We start from the raw sequence: 15,600 nt of genomic DNA on the forward strand, positions 1-15,600 counted from the left end.
TTCAATTATGTCACTGAGTAGTAATATATATTAATAACACATTCAAACAGGTAACCATGCGTCACGCTCTACAGTTTTGTTGTATACTGTATCAATTTGCTGTTCTAGCCCCCTGGAAGCAATTATACAGGTCATTCTATCTTGTAATTGGCAATTATGAAAGTAGGCAAATTCATACTAAATCCACCTCCCTTATCAGCTAGCTGGTGAACTAATATTACAATGTTGTTAATGACCTTACATATTCTTCATAGCATTTCAATGAAGGTACTGAACGAAAGAGCCAGTAGTAGGTTACACTGCACAGGGGAACCATGTCCAAAGCACCTTGACATGGGGCTGCATCTCTTCAGAGTCATAACTTCCCAATAACCCCAACATAACCCCCCAGTAACCAACCTGACAAAAAAGACAGATCCTATTGGTTCCCTTCTGCTTCTCTTACTGTGTTTCTGTTGTTTGGTCTTGTGAAGTTTTATTAATTATGGTGATTATTATTCAAATTCTTATTCACAAAAGTGACAATTAGAGGAAGAAACATCAACCACTTAATAATTTTTGGAACACTCCAGAGAAAATTAGCCACCTGAAAGTCATTAAAAGTTAAAGGGACTGTTTAATGTGTCTGTTTGACTTTGTTTAATAAGCCTACAATTCGCTGTGTCAGCCTTATTCTGCCCGACAACAACGAGCATGATCGATCGGCAGTTTGGATCTGACCAAAAGTGACGATTCTTTAACCCTTTGAGTGCCAAACGTCCCCTGACCTCTTTGTCTTTGTCCTGTGTTGTATGTTTGTACTGCTGAAAGGTGGCTGATTCTATTTGTATTTTTTTACTCCCCAAATGGAGGTGTGGCCTATGTTGCTCCTCCTCCTCCCCTCCCCTTTTCATTCCATCCCTCTGGCCACAGTTACCTCAGTCACGCCATCATTTTGGCCATTTTCAACCTGCGCTAGCTAGCTAGCTCCGCTTTCACAGCACGATAATGGGCCGTCCACATCTAGCACAAATACAAACGATAACTAGAAGGTGTAGTAGATGTGCCTTATTACACATACAATAATTATTTAGAAGAACTGAGAGTTCGCCTCTGGGCAAAGTTTTAATGTTACTTATTCTATGACTGCTAGTCAAAGTGAGTCCGATTTTAAACGAGTTGATGTTAGGCATCCCAACACAGTAAAATGCGACTTGCTAAGGGAATTTGAGGGTAGATTAGTCTAAGTCACGCATCTCTAAGGCTCTAAAGGCTTTACCCAAGTCTGTATTCTGTTTGTCTGACTAATAATAGATGCAGTGTCATGAACACATCACATTTTACATCTTCTAATTTGCCGCGGCCGGCTGTTCTTTGAAACGGTATTATAAGTGATCACACATGCGAGGAAAGATTCCAAATAAATGAATGTGTATTTATGTGAGAGTCAAACAAGAGAAATTAAGAGTTTCCGTGTTTATTTGACAAAAAACAGAATCAGTAAACTGCTCACTGTATGTCATTTTGGATTAATAGGTCATTTAGCATGGATTGGATAGAATCAGTATATCAGATAGAACGGGAATCAACTGAAGGGTTTTGTGCACATTTTTTCATACATTAATAAGGATGACTTGATATGAATTACCAACCAGATTTAGGATAATGATGACAAGACACAATAAGAACCAAAGAATCAACAGTGCGAGAGGAAGCTTGCGGAGGTTTAGTATAAAGGCCCTCTTACCATAAACAAAGATTGGAGGGAAGGTAACGGAAAGAGGGAGGCAGAGGACATTTCTCAACTCAAAGGGTTAAAGTTCAAAGTTACTTTGCTATAGAAACAGACAGAGATGAATCCTAAAACCTGAACTAAGCAGAATCTAACCACCTAACAGCAAACCAAACTCACCCCGCGCTAACTCTACTGAGGGCTGCCTCTCCCCACACCACCCCTCTTCAAAACTATGAACAGAAGGCCAGTATGTTATTTACAGTCACACCAAAAGAAGTCCTATAGTCTTACCTTCTGGACACTAGCTAGGATACAACCAAGAAGCCCTCAGTCATAATCCTGTTGTAAACATCTCTAACGAGCTCAATTGGAACTTTTGAAATTCCTCCCAAATCTAGAACTGATAACAACTAAACAGCTAACTAAGTGCTGGACCCCTTTAAGCCATGATGAAGTGGTGCCAGATTACCCCCCCTCTCTCCCCTCACCCCTCCTCACCCCGAAACGTAAAACTCAGAGGGTTAAAAAATGAACCAGTTTAACTTGAACACCAAAATTCTAACTATTTTTGCGGCTTTGTGACGAAAACCTGCAATTATTCAAAAGCTTCTGTCAGTATAAAGTTACAAGAGATTATAAGGTCCCTTTAACGTTTACTGTTCCACTATGTTGGCACGTCAAATATGTTGCTTGGTGTAAACAACTGTATGAACCAAAATGGGTGAAATCATATGTCATTTGCTATATATGTTGAATGAAAAATCATGTCTGTTCAAGGTGGTGGATATATGCATGTATGGATGGATGTATGAAGGAAAGCGAGTGGGGGTTTATCCTATGGATATTACAGCCTGGTCTGTAATGGTCCAGACTTCAGATCTCATACAGACCACACCCCTCTGACCACAACCCTGAATCTGGGCTTTTCATTGCTTCAGATGTCTTGACCGGAGCGAAACAAACGTCAGCCCAGTGTGTCTCCTGAACTCATGGTCAGTCTGGGTTCAGTGCGGTCAGGTCTGTGGAACCGTATAACCACAAAGAATGGACATTTGCTTTCGTTGGTATACATTTTTAAAAACCAGCTGGGGTAACTAGAGCAATCCACGCCCGTTTGAAAATCTTTGAAGTGGTTTATTGTTGCCACTTAACGATTCTGTGAGATTGCATGGTACCTTAGAGCAATAGACTTCCAATAAAATCAAGTACGGAGTGGAATCAAGACGTGGAAAAGGTAGGCAACACACACACACACACACACACACACACACACACACACACACACACACACACACACACACACACACACACACACACACACACACACACACACACACACACACACACACACACACACACACACACACACACACACACACTTATCAATGCTCCCAACCAACTTTATAGGGTGAAGTAGATGGAGCTTAGTAGGTATTACAATATCTCGCCCAACCCAGAGCTGGCTGTTGGATCACACATCTCAATGTGCAGCTCTCATTCTCTGTTCTCCTCCAGACTTTGAGGCAGATCAGAGAGAACATCTCTGGCCCTCCCAGTGCCTGCCGAATAAATCCAAAATGGCAGCACTTATGCAGACTCAATGGAGGGGAAAAATAAGAGACCCAAAAGTTTTTAACAGCTCAATCCAACCAAACTCGCTCGGATCTGCCCTCCTTTCCCTCGTTCCTCTCTCTCCCTCTCTCGCTCGCTCTCACCTCATATCCGTCACACCAAATCCTCTTCTGTTTTCCACCCCTCCCACCTCTCTCTCCCTCACTCTCTCTCTGCTTCTCTCTCTCTCTATTGCTTTCCTTCCACCTCTCTCTCCCTCTCTCTGCTTCTCTCTCTCTCTCTCTGCTCCCACCTCTCTCTCCCTCTTTTCTTTCTATCGCTCTCCTTCCACATCCTCTTCTGTTTTCCACCCCTCACACCCTCTCTCCCTCACTCTCTCTCTGCTTCTCTCTCTCTCTATCGCTCTCCTTCCACCTCTCTCTCCCTCCCTCTCTCTGCTTCTCTCTCTCTCTCTCTCTATCGCTCTCCTTCCACCTCTCTCTCCCTGCTTCTCTCTCTCTCTCTATCGCTCTCCTTCCACCTCTCTCTCTCTGCTTCTCTCTCTCGCTTTCCTTCCACATCCTCTGCAGTTTTCTTGGCGCCGCTAACTTGCGACGACACCGCAGCCTCTTTTCTTTTGAAACAACCAGAATGAGATACGGTTTCCTAATCTTTCCGGGGAGAGAGAAAGGAGAGGGAGGACAAAATTGAGATTACAAATAACCAGCGACAATCGATTTCCCTTGTTCTCCTTCTCAAACCGGTAAAACGTTCCACTTTTAGCCAATGAGGTATATTTACTTCCTGGCTTCACCCCCCAATATATTCCAGTCGCAGAGAAGAGAAGAATAGCCGGAGCTACAGTTTAAAATGGGAGCAGTGTGGCGTACATCTGGGTTTAGGGAGGACACCAAACTCTCTGGTGCCATTAAGAACCCAAAGAGAAAATCCAGAGACATGTTCAAGTGGTCAAAACAGAGATGGAAGGAGGAGGAAGGAAGGAACACAACACAGGCCTTTGCGTCAACAGTGGTGCCTGGACAGCTTCTAGCGAGCTACCCAGTGAGCTGGGTTTAATGTTCAGTGTTTAATGGTCTGGTTCAAGCACCCCCTTTTTCCCTAACCGAAAGCAATCGAGTCCTCCTAGTCGATATGAGGCCTGGGCCCAAATCGACCTTCTCCTGGCTGGTGTGCCCATCCAGACAGGCCATGCGTGAGCCTGGCTTTATTACAGAGATTTTTCAACCCGGGCCCCTCACCAGTGGGGACGGCCCTGTGGCCCCTGCAACTCCCTCCAGACCGTCCATGGTGAGTTTATTTGGCTCACACGCTCCGTTCTCCTCTTTTGCTCCTTTCCATTAGCTCTTTCTCTTTTATTACAGCTGTGTTGGAAAAACAGGAAGACACTGTGTATTTGTAACTCGTAGCGGGGAAAGTGGTCGTGAGACTCCGGTTCCTACTGGCTTAAATAATGGGGCACTTTGGCTGTGTTATTTCGCCGTTTCCTACCATGAAATGAACAAGAGCAGGGGTATTCAATTCTGACCCTACGAGGTTTGGAGCCTTCGGGTTTTCTGTTCTACCTGATAATTAATTGCACCCACCTGGTGTCCCAGGTCTAAATCAGTCCCTGATTAGAGGGGAACAATGAAAAAACGCAGTGGAACGGGCTTCCAGGTCCAAGGGTTGAGTTTGAGGGCTCTAGAGCAACTGAAGTGACTGAAGAAAAAGGATCTGTCGTGAGCTCACCAACTTCCTAGATCTCTCCAGATATGTCATGATGCGGAGAAAGCCACTACACCCCGTCATATCTAGTGTACTGTACCCTGCCTGAAGTCCTGTACCTTAGCTTACTGCCATACCTCTCACCAACTTCCTAGATCTCTCCAGATATGTCATGATGCGGAGAAAGCCACTACACCCCGTCATATCTAGTGTACTGTACCCTGCCTGAAGTCCTGTACCTTAGCTTACTGCCATACCTCTCACCAACTTCCTAGATCTCTCAAGACGTGTCACGATGCAGAGAAAGCCACTACACCCTGTCATGCTTTGTCTAGTGTACTGTACCCTGCCTGAAGTCCTCCTGTACCTCCCCGCCACAGTATGTCTCCGTCTACCGTCCCCTGGCCCCTGAGGGCCTCACTACTCCCTCGCGCAGTGCTTTCTTTACTAAAGTCTCGGTGCATTCCGCCCCTCGCCTTCCTTTGTCATACACAATTAATTCAGAGCGTTACCAAATCGCCTACTTTTCCAGTGGAATAAAAAAAAAAAGCAAAAGACTTAATTAGCAAAGAGCGGCTTGCGCTAAGGAGATAACTACTACCCACTTCATAATCAACTCTGTCAGCAGCGCACCCCATTCTGTCTTGGCTCGGAGGTGGGAAAAGAGGAGGGTTAAAGGGAGAAAAGCCTGTGTTTTTCTTGAGATTCGCTGTTGAATCCCGGAATTGAGGGAATGATTTGCCAACGGCCAAGCGATACGAAAGGTTCTCGGTGTAAACATTCCAAGCTTCTGTCAATCAAAAACCCCTCAAGCGGTGCCTTCACAGTGGAGGAGCCTGGGTAATCCATCCATCTGCCCCACTAGCCGAGTCACCACTGCAAAACATTTAAGATGCGTCTACTTCTGTGTGTCAAACCCTCTCTCCTAGATTAAACAGGCTAAGGAAGAAAGGGGGCATAATGATGTTGGAGGCCTCTCCAGTCTCCACTTCCAATCCCTCCCTCGGATCCCTTCCACTGGAATGCCATTAGATCCAGAACATCCATCCAGAACTTCCAGCATCGCTTCATCTCCCCCACCTTAGCCACTTGGAAGGGGCTGAACTGTGTTTGAGCTCCTCCCTCCCCTCCACATCCAGTGGAGGTTGCAGGCTTGCTCTCATTACCAAAACCTTCAGACAGGCAATCTGTGCATTAGGCAGCCGAGCGTGGACGGACTCTGCCCACTCCTCCACGGCTCCGTCAGCTCAGCCGGTAATTACCGTCCCCGGCTCGTCTTTTCCCTCGTCGAGAAGAAAACATGGAAATGGATACATGGATGTAGATGCGTTATGCCCCACTGATTCTCTTCTGGTCAGTGGAGAGGGAAACAGTGATCCAGTTGATGTGAACAGGTTTCCCATGGAACTAGCAACCAGAGCCCCGTGGGTTTTTCTCTGCCGAGCCCCAGCGATGGCTGCTAGGTTAGCCGTATGATTGGCCCGAAACCAGAAAGGGAAATGGGGAAGCCTGCGTTGTATGATCCATTGAGGTTGTACTACTCAGACACGGGTCTAGTTTGCATGTCAATGCACATACTCTCTATCTCTCCCTCTGTTTCACTAACTCCCTCCTCCTTTCTCTCCCCCTGGTTCCGCTCTCCTTCCCTCTCCCTCCACCTTTTCTTCTCTCCGTCACTGGTTGACACTCTCCCTCCCTCTGTTTCACCTACTCCCTCCTCCTTTCTCTCGCCTGGTGTATTTCTCGTCACCTCCCTCCCTCGCCCCCTCACCTTTGACCTTTTCTTCTCTCCATCATCCCCGGTTAACACTCTTCTCTTGCCGTCAGTCGCTCCTCTCCTTTATCAGGCCTGTGATCGTCCTTTAGCCCTCCACTCGTTTGCCTTCCTCCCTCTCTCCTGTCATTTCGCACGTCTCCAATTCTCCCCGAAGTCTCTTCTCCTTTCTCCTCTCCCCTCCTCATATCGTTTCACTCGGCGAGGCTATAGTCTCTATGAGTGTCTTATGGCCCTCTCTGTCTGCGTTCATTTCAGCTAGAAATGAAGTCACCAGAAAAGCCGGGCCTCAGGGGACGCCACTTTGAGCCAATGACCAGTCCTTTTGACGGTCTAATATATACATTTCATATATGCTATCGGGGGAATTGTTTCCTTTGGTTGTGTTTATGAAGGTCTCGGGTAACATTATAATACAACAACATAAAATATATATATTTCAAAGGACACAATAGCATTTTCATTAGTTTACCGTAGGCTATCTGCTGTCGCCTGCTCACCTGTGGAGCACATGGAAGAGCGGTTATTGTTGGAGAAATTCCTATTTTGAAAGACAGCTCATCTCCTCAATTTTGAGAGGGATTTGGCAAAGGTGAGTGTTTTGGAAACCTCAGCACCTGGTCTTTCTGATACTATATAGGAATCAAAACGTCTTCACCTCGTGTTACTCTGTAAGAGGATTTGGCGCTCTTAAACTGCTTATTAAACACATGATGTTGGTGATATCGAAATTCTAACACAATACTTGTGTTAAATATACTGTACTTATTTAGGAAAAGTCGAGGACAGAGAGGGGCATAAAAATACATTTAAATGGCAGAGATACTGTATTTCAATTTTAAATGAATGTGCAGTCAAAATGGCTGTAGTATTAAAATAGAAGGGCCAATATTAGGAAGTATTATTTCACCATGTTTCTGGCTCATTTTCTCGCGATTGAAAACACACCCGGAGGAATCCCTTACGGAAATGTGCCATCTCAATCTCATCACCTTGTTTTATTTCATCACTCTGTTGTTCCATATAACCAAAATCTATTTTCATATCTGGACATTACAACCCAGAGAACCATTCAACCTGTCTCAATGATTCCTCTCGCAAACAAATATTTCCCTCTCCAGGAAAATGACAACCTGCGTGGGATATTCAAGATGAAGCTCCTCCCCCCGAAAATAAATGGATTTCCTGTCACAACCAAAGCCTGTGGCATCCCACTGTTCCAGTGCACATTAGTGATTGAACCCCCCCCCCCCCTCTCGTAGCATTGGCACTAGGGGATCGTTAGCTCGTACCCTCGGTGAGGCTATCGAAGCGGAAATGCATCTCCCACCACATCGCCAACCTGCTAGGCTATCAGCTGCTAAGTCCCCCAGTGTGATTTGGCGAGGGCACGAGTGATTGCCTTCCCCAGATGCCCGCTTATGGAGTGAAGAGCGAGGAGGAGCATTCATCGCTTCCCTGATCCTCTCTTGTTTCCGAGCCAACCAACCTACTGGGACTCTTTTCCAGGGTGCGCAGCTGATGACAGATACAGTGTGAGAGACCTGAGAGAGAGTTGTGATGAGGCCGGAGTGTTACGACACTCCAAATCAGACTTCTTTCTCTGGCTCAAGGGACTCTAACTCTCACGAATTAGAACACAGAACATTCATTTGGATTCAGCAGGGGGAAATAACACACAATACAGCCATGTTCTAATGATAGAGGGAGACTGAGGTGGGAGCAGAGAGCTTTATTTTGTGTAAATTATATATATTTTACCCTTATTTTACTCGGTAAGTTGACTGAGAACACGTTCCCATTTACAGCCACGACCTGGGTCTAGTGTGAGAGAAAAGTATATAGAGAGAGAAGGGAAATCAAATCAGGAGGAAGAGCGAGTGACATACTGAAAGATACCCATAGTAAAAAGGACGGCCAGATAGTTACAGAGAGAAGCAAAGAGAGAGATATAAAAGGAAATGAGAGAGAGAGAAAGAGAGAGAGAGAAAGAGAGAAAGAGATAAAGAGAGAGAAAGAGAGAGACTTTTTGACTTTTGGTCTTTCTTTATTGAAACATTCTTAATTCATTTAAAACTCACCCCCCCCACTCCTAAAATAAAAAATAAATAAAAATATATCCTATACTGCATACATGTACCATACTCACCTTTCCATCTACAACATGATACAAATCACCATACACAAAAACCCTCTCCTACAACCGTATATCCAAAACATCTTCCCCAGCAATACAGACAGCCCCCCCAACACACCATATCTCCTCAAACATCTCCACACATTTGATAATTTTATAGAACTCAAACTCAACCCTAAGGCACGCAGAGACCATCCCATTAAACAGTGGTAAAGGGTCTGTTATCCCCCCACCTTTGACCCTGTTCCTCCTTGTTAGCCAAATAGCCTGAGCAAACAGAAAATTCAACAAAACACATTTTTCTTTCTCCTTACTCGAATACCTGTATCCCATTATAAACATCCCAACAGCAAAAACCACACCCAACCTGTCACACAGACATTCCAAAAGAGACATTAATGGCATTAACCTGGTGCACACAGAAAACACATGAATTACAGTTTCTTTCATTTGACAGAAAGGACACCCCTGCCCAATTCCCGGATCAACCCGTGCCAACCAGCTGTTAGTGGCCAGGGCTCCATGAAGAACCCTCCACTGGAGGTCCCCTGACCTCTTTGGTACTGGGGGTTTGTAGAGCGCCCTCCATCTAAAACCCACCATACTCTCCGCCCCACATACCCCCTGCCACTGATGTGCCTTCACTCCTGTTAGGCTTCTAATGCTCCTAACCTTAACGCAGAGGTTGTAGAGGGCTTTACCTCCCACCCCTCAAACTCCCCCAGGCTCGGAGTGTTAAAATCTAACAAGTCCTCCAGACCCCCTTGCCAGTCTCCAGTCTCTGCCGTCACCTGCAGTGGCGGGAACATTGGTGGCCCCTCTCCCTTTGGCCTCTCAAACACCCCCTTACCGGCTCAGACAGTGCCTCCTGGACCTCCTCCAGGAATCTCTCCAGCAGCCTAAGAGACGTTATTCCTGTTTGTTGCGCCAAGACCTCCAGGGTTTTCCACCCCTCCTCTCCCAGCAGTCTCAGGTCACCCAGCCTTTTAAACCCCCTGCCATCAGTTGCCTCTGCAGGGTGGCCGACTGAACCGATCTCAAAGGGATGGCTGGGTTGTGGAAGATGGGCTCCTCCCACACCCACTGCCCAGGCTCCACACCCCCTTCTCGTGTGGGCCTTAGCAGCTGCCAGGCCCTCAGCACCGCAGAGTAAAACTCTGAGAGACCTGCTGTACTCAGCCTCTCCAGCATCATGAGGAACAGCTGCCGGTCCAACCCTAATCCGCCAGCTCTCCTCAGCAGCGCATGCTGGTTCCCTCCAGCCAACATCAGTGTGGTACAGCAGTCTCTGCACCGCCTTTAGTCGGAAAGCAGCCATCCTGCTCTCCAGTTCCACCAGGCCCTGTCCTCCTTCGTGGACGGTCATGTACAAAACTGCTGCATTCAGCCAGTGATGTCCCGACCAAAAAAGTCCACCAGCTTGCGTTGCAGGTCTGCAAGCAGACCGGCGGGGGGTTGAGGACAGCCAGTTTATGCCACAAGGAAGATGCCACCAGGTTGTTGATTATCAGCACCCTCCCTCTATATGACACTTGGGACAGGAGCCACCTCCACCTGGCCAGTCTTGATACCACTGCCTGTGTCAGCCCCTCCCAGTTCTTGCTGACCCACCTCTCCGAGCCCAGGTACACCCCCAACACTTTAAGCCCTTCACAACCCCACTGCAAACCCCTGGAAGCAGAGGAGGAGCCCTATCCCCCATGCCCCACATAACAGAGCTTTGCTCTTTCCCCAGTTTACCTTAGCTGATGAAGCTCCCTCGTACACCTTCAGACTGGTCTCTAGTTCCTGCATATCTTGCCCATCCCTGACCATCACAGAAACATCATCTGCATATGCTGAGACTGCAATTCCTGTCACTACATCCATGCCTGTCCAGCACACTCCCCGCAGTCTCCTGCGTAGCAGTCCTAAAAAAGGCTCAATGGCTAGTGTGTACAGCTGCCCAGATAGAGGGCATCCTTGTCTAATGCCCCGTCTCACCCAGACTGGCCTACTGAGCCCCCCTCCCACCTTAACCATACATGACGCCCCAGCATACAACAGCTTCACACAGGTCACAAAACTCTTCCCAAACCCAAACACAGACATCACATTAAACAGACACTCATGATCCACTCTATCAAAAGCCTTCTCTTGATCTAAAGAGACCAGTCCAAAGTTCACATTAGAACCTCTCGACAAGTCCAACATGTCCCTAATCAAGAACAAGTTGTCCGGTACACAATATGTCTGGTCCTTTTGTATTATAGAGTCCAGATGGGACATCAGTCTGTTAGAGAGGACCTTGGCAAAAATCTTGTAGTCCACACAGAGTAATGCCACAGGCCTCCAGTTCTTAAGTTCACACAAGTCCCCTTTTTTGGGCAGGAGAGTCAGAGCCGCCCGACGGCAGCTCATCGGCAACTCTCCTACCCCGACGCATTCTCGCAACACGCAAAAGAAATCCTGTCCAATTGTTCCCCAGAATTTTTTTGTAAAATTCCACTGGAAGTCCATCGACCCCGGGTGCACGACCGGGGGACATCTGGGTTACTGCCTCTGCCAGTTCATGTGACAACAGAGGAATGTCCATTTCATCCCTCTGTGCCCGAGAGAGCTTAGGGAGTCCTGCGAACAAGGCCTGAGCACACATAGGATCACACATTTCTGCCCTATACAATTCAGTATAAAACTCCACAGTCCGCTCCCGCATCTCCCCCACCACAGAGGTCACCCGCCCATCAGACAGCCGTAGACAATGCATACCCTTTGCTTGACTGCTCTGTCTTTCCAAACCAAAGAAGAAGGAGCTGGGAGCATCCATCTCCTTGAGCATGGAGAACCTAGCTCTTACAAGTGCTCCCTTTGCTTTAACCTGGAAAAAACTGCCCAGGTCCCTACGTAATTCGGCTAAGTTAGCCTGGAGGCCTACATTGCCTTGCCCCACCATCTCTACCTCCATCTCACGAATACACCGCTCTAGTTCCCCCAATACTCTCCTAGCCTCTGAGGATGAGAGCTGTATACTGTTGACAGAAAAGCAGAATTTGCACTTTCCCCACATCCCACCACTGACTCAGAGACTCATACTCCTCTCTTCGCTGCCCCCATCTTTCCCAAAAAGTCTGGAAACCTGAGCAAAAAGTGGCATCTTGTAAGAGCTTTACATTGAACTTCCAATAAGATGCCTGCCGGGGCCCTGGTGAAATAGACAGCCGAGCCATGGTTATGTGGTGATCCGAAAACCCCACTGGGAGAATGGTAGCACCCAGCAGCCTATTGCTCTGATTCCTGGACATGTAAAAACGATCAAGTCGAGCTGCACTCACCCTAGCCCCAAAAACCTTCACCCACGTATACTGTCTTGTGTTTGGATGTTTAGTTCTCCAAACATCCACTAGGTCAAACTGATTAAAGATGTCCCTTAACACTCCCCACTGACACTGAATGAGGCTCTTCCCCATTTCTGTCTTTTGTAAAATCCATTGTACAGTTCCAGTCACATCCGATCACCAGCGTCTCCTCAGGCGCTACTTGTGAGAGTTCCTGTCTAAGACTCCCAAATAGAACCCCTCTTTCTCTCCCTGTGTTAGGCGCATACACATTTATAAAGACAAAACACATGTTGTTAATTTCTGCTTTAACAACAAGCAACCTACCCCTACACACCTCCTTTGAGGAGCACATTTTTACAGCCAGACCCGGTGCAAAAAGGACTGCCACCCCTGCACTAAGATTTGTCCCATGGCTCAACACACTTGCCCCTTTCCACCAGAGCCCCCAATCAACTTCATTCACCACATCACTATGCGTCTCCTGCAGAAACAACACCTGTACTTTTTTTTGTTTTACATATTCACTCAACACACTCCTCTTTCCCGCATCTCTGGCGCCATTTATATTGAGAGAGCCTACCCGAAGAGTCTCCATAAGAAGTGGGAGAAAAGCCAGCAGAGAAATAGACCAATAGCAAAGCTCAAAAAGCCCCAGTGTCAGTAAGAAATTAAACAGTGTCTGAAGGTAAACCTTTACGCACTGTTGTGACCCACTTCCTCAACCTAAACCGTTTCCTGGGTGAGAGTACACCATGCCCCTCATTTCTCATAGCATGTTGTACTGATCTTACAAACTTTCTAGGATCAGGAAAAAAAGCCTCAAGATGAACTTTTTTCCCCTTAGTCTCATTCAGGAACCTTGTCAGTTCTCTCAATGTGTACTTAGACCCCTCTGGTTGACTGGCTGTCAGCTCCGGGCCAATTGAAGAGGAGTCTGAAAAAAATAACTCCTCATCCTCTTCCTCAGACTCACTTTCCTCCTCTTCTCTATCTCCCACCCTGACCACCTGCCCTTTCTCTCTGGTTAGGGCCTCACCCACAGCAACAGGCAACATTTCCATGGTGCCTTTGTCCACACCCTTTTTCTTTTTCCTCTTGACACCCTCCTCCTCCCCCACTAATCTCTTGCACTTCCCCACTATACTCTCCTCATCCACTAGAATAACCTGACTAGACGCAGTATCATCTGCACCACCCTCCATAGCATGACTAGGGCCAGCCTCAGCTACACCACCCTCCATAGCATGACTAGGGCCAGCCTCAGCTATACCACCCTCCATAGCATGACTCGGCCCAGCATAATCTGCACCACCCTCCATAGCATGTCTAGGCCCAGCCTCAGCTACCCCACCATCTCTAGCCTGACTAGACCCAGCCTCTGCTTCTCCACCATCTCTAGCCTGACTAGACCCAGCCTCTACTACCCTACCATCTCTAGCCTGACTAGACCCAGCCTCTGCTTCTCCACCATCTCTAGCCTGACTAGACCCAGCCTCATCTACACCACCATCTCTAGACTGACTAGGCCCAGCCTCTGCTGTCTGCATCTCCTTACCCCTGCATTTTGACCTCGATTTCCCCCTTGCGCTCGTACCCTCCCCTTGTCTATGGCCTTTATGTGGGCACGCAAAGCTCTTGTGCCCCAAATCCCCACATTCAAAACACCGTAGACTATCTGTGCTGGCAAAACCTGCATAGAGCCCCTCCCCATGCCTCACTTTAAAATGCACATTTAGCTGTTGCTCATTATTGTTCAGAAACATAAACACTTGCCTCCTGAACGAAACAACGTGCTTAACGGCATCTGCCTGAAAACCTGCTGACAGTACACGGAAACCGCTAGCAAACTTACCAAAACGACTCAGCTCTTTCCTAATTTGATCATCCGTAATAAACGGAGGCAAATTTGCTACTACAACTCTTGTTGAAGGGGTAGAGAGAGGTGAAATTGACACCAACACATCCCTTACAAATATTCCGCTAGCAATTAGCCTACCGACCAAATTAGCCCTTTTCATGAACACAACCACAGCTTTGTTCATTCTAGAAGCAGAATGTATAAACTCAGCTCCTACCTGTTCACCGACCACGAGCAGAACCTCCTCCACCTTAACTCCGTTCTCAGGAACACACCTGAAACCATGCTGAATCGACAGCGTCTCCTGCGCGCTATGCTGAGAAGCCATTACGCACACTAGACCTTCCAACCCCCAGGAACGTTACTCTGTCCTCTTCCACCCTAACTTTGAAAAAAAAAAACTTTGGATACCGCTAAAAACAAATATTGCATTAACCCTCCACCATAGAAAATAACATGTAAAGAAAAGAATAGAATCAAGAAAGTTAGTTAGGATAGAGCTTTCCACACCAAACACTCAAACTCCAAAAACACCCAGCATGCACCGAGAGAGAGAGAGAGAGAGAGAGAGAGAGAGAGAGAGAGAGAGAGAGAGAGAGAGAGAGAGAGAGAGAGAGAGAGAGAGAGAGAGAGAGAGAGAGAGAGAGAGAGAGAGAGAGAGAGAGAGAGAGAGAGAGAAGGAAATGGAAGATAGTATGCAAATTTGGTATGGAGCAGACCTGCTGTAACTCACTCTATTAAATTAATCAAAACAGGAACATTTTACATTTGGCTAGAAATTCAAATATAAATTATCTCAAGGAAAATGTCCTACTGTGTGCTACCTATATCCCCCACTGGAATCCCCGTATTTAATGAAGACAGCTTCTCCATCCTGGAGGGGGAAGTCAATCATTTCCAGGCCCAGGGACATGTACTAGTTTGTGGCGACCTAAATGACAGAACTGGACAAGAACCTGACACACTCAGCACACAGGGGGACAAACACCTACCTGGAGTTGACAGCATTCCCTCCCCTATATGCCCCCCTAGGCACAACTACGACAACATAACCAACAAAAACGGGTCCCAACTCCTGCAGCTCTGTCGCACGCTGGGTATGTACATAGTCAATGGTAGATTTGAAGGGACTGCTATGGTAGGTACACCTATAGCTCATATCTTGGCAGTAGTACTGTAGACTACTTTATCACTGACCTCAACCCAGAATCTCTCAGAGCATTCACAGTCAGCCCACTGACACCCATATCAGATCACAGCAAAATCATGTGAAAGTCATGTGGAAACCTACCAAAAAACTATTAGGACAAAACATTTCACTGTAATAGCGAACGTGTAAACTTGCCAGTAGAAAACCTAAACAGTATATTTGACCTTTCAGCTTCCCTATCAAATCTAAAAATGTCAAACAGAAAACAGAAGAACATTTACAACAATGACAAATGGTTTGACGAAGAATGCAAAAACCTAAGAAATAAATTGAGAAACCTATCCAACCAAAAACATAGAAACCCAGAATCCTGA

At 46.8% G+C, this 15,600-nt stretch overlaps 1 protein-coding gene across 3 annotated transcripts in view; it reads left to right on the forward strand.

The window, feature by feature from the left end:
* Positions 1 to 15,600, forward strand: part of LOC118368670 (neurexin-2-like) — a 991,707-nt gene that overhangs the window by 908,093 nt on the left and 68,014 nt on the right. The window lies entirely within an intron of this gene.

This window comes from Oncorhynchus keta, chromosome 35 (assembly GCF_023373465.1).
Source record: "Oncorhynchus keta strain PuntledgeMale-10-30-2019 chromosome 35, Oket_V2, whole genome shotgun sequence".
NCBI classification, from domain to species: domain Eukaryota; kingdom Metazoa; phylum Chordata; class Actinopteri; order Salmoniformes; family Salmonidae; genus Oncorhynchus; species Oncorhynchus keta.